Source organism: Penaeus chinensis, chromosome 12 (genome assembly GCF_019202785.1).
Source record: "Penaeus chinensis breed Huanghai No. 1 chromosome 12, ASM1920278v2, whole genome shotgun sequence".
In the NCBI taxonomy this organism is placed as follows: domain Eukaryota; kingdom Metazoa; phylum Arthropoda; class Malacostraca; order Decapoda; family Penaeidae; genus Penaeus; species Penaeus chinensis.
Window position 1 is genome coordinate 29251091 of NC_061830.1, and position 2480 is coordinate 29253570.

The window sequence follows — 2480 nt, forward strand, 5'->3', positions numbered from 1 at the left end:
TGATTTTTTTTCGTGTGTGTTTCCTTCGTTTTGTTTATGCTTTGTTGCCTCATTCATCCTTTTCTCGGGTGACATGATGACGTGGTTTCACATATTTTACATTGACCGGCGTAGCTATTGTAAGGAACAAAAATCATTGAATGACAGTGATGATATTGGTAGTGATGGTGAGGATAATTATAATGATAATATTAGTGATGATGATGATAGTAAGTGCAATAGTAATAATAATAGTGATAATAACAATAGTGAAAATATTCATAATAGTAAAGATGATAGTGATAATATCAATAATGATAGTTATTCTTATCATTACCATTATCATTATTATTGACAATGTTATCATTATTATTATGGTTGTTGTCATTACAATTATCATTATGATATCAATCATAATAATATAAATATTAATGATGACGATAATAATATTGATAATGATTATAGTAATGATGGTAATGATAATGAGGATAGTAATAACGATGATAATAATAATGATGATGATGATGACGATAATGATAATGATGATTATGATAATGATAATAACAATTATGATAATGATGATGATAATAAAAATAAGAATAATGATAATGATGATAGTGATAATAACAATAATAATGATAATGATAGTATTATCAACAATATTAATGATAAGAACAATAATGACAATGATAACAATGACAATGATATTGCAGTGTGGCGAGTCGCTTCCTCGCCCGCCCTCCCCGCGTCGGACAAAATGTAGCTTTCCGACTCAGCCTTCTCCCATCTGCCGAGTTTCATCCTTTCATTCTTGTATTTAACAAGTTTTAGCCTTGATTTTCGTGTTTTCTTGTTTGTGTTAGTAAGCCCGTTTTTTGGTGCGTTTTCTTTGGTTCTTGTTTAACAATGTTTCGCATAATTTATACTTTTTAAATGCAGTTTTTTGTCACCATGCCTAGTTTTAATAATTTATCAGTTTCCTTGTTTTATTCAGTAAATTAGTAAATCATTTAGATATTTTAATGATTAGGATAACCATTTTGAATAAACATTACTTCTTCTATTATTTTACCCAAGTCCATTGTGTTGATTATTCTAAATTTTTCCTCATTTTAACAAAATTATCTAGTAACAAAATTGTCATCACTTTGGCCAGCGTTTTATTCGTCTGTAAAATCTGTATATCGTGACGTCATCCCCAATGGCCTCGAAAAATAAACACTTCGCCGGAGACTTCAAGAAGTATATGCTGGTTTTTCTGTTTTTTTGATATGCCTTTTTAATTTCTGAGTGATCGACGCCCCCGGAAGCTACAAGAGATAAAGCTAAGAATGATATAGCTCTTTCTTGCACGGAGGAGCTGGAGGTAGAATCCCCAGATTCATAATAATTATCATTTATTAGTTACAAGTGGGTTTTTTTTTCTTGAATTTGATGTTGCTTTATTAAGAAGTAAGTTTTCATTTTAATTGTTGTCTTTGCTCATTTTGTTTTTTGATTCTTAGAGGTAGTTTTAACTTTGGTTTTATTATTTTATTGTGTTACCACCTCATGGAGCTTATGCCAAGGGTTAAATAATTGACTTTATTAGCGTAAGGCGCCCTGCTCAGAATAAATATTTTGGTGATGATGATGATAATAATGGTAATAATAGTCATAATAATGATAATAATGATAATGATAATAATAATAATAGTAATAATAATAATGATTATAATAATAATAATGATAATAATGATAATAATAATAATAATAATAATAATAATAATAATAATAATAATAATAGTAATAACAATAATAATAATAAATGTTAATAATGATAACGATAATATCAATAACAATAGTCGTAATAGAAGTAGAAGTAATTACAGTGATGATGATGGTATTAGTGATGACAATGATATTACCCGATGCCGTAATCAACACCCATCATCGGTCGACATCATAAGTAGACATTCGGTGTTGCTTTTATGATCAAGAGTGAAGCGAAGGTGCCCCAGCCTGGCATGTAAGCGTGCCCCTGAAACCAAGTGCCACGAATTAATTTTCTTGCTCAAGTGTCAGATTGGAGGGAGATAGTGCCATAGGATGAGGCTTAATTGATATGTTCAGACTGCGCGGCCACATTTTAACATACAGTGACAGAGATCTAACATTTAAGTCTGCTACTACAATGAGGCCAATTGGTGATTGGACCGATGGAAAGTCTCTGTGTGTGACACCAAAGAAAGGAAAAGAGAGAGAGAGAGTGAGAATAAGAGACAGAGAGAGAGACAGAGAGACAGAGACAGAGAGAGAGTTAGGGAGAGAGAGAGAGAGATAGTTAGGGAGAGAGAGAGAGTGAATGAGAGTGAGAGAGAGAGAGAGAGAGTTAAGGAGAGAGAGAGTGAGAATGAGAGAGAGAGAGTTAGTTAGGGAGAGAGGGAGTGAGAATGAGAGAGAGAGAGAGAGAGAGAGAGAGAGAGAGAGAGATTTAGTTAGGGAGAGAGAGAATGAGAATG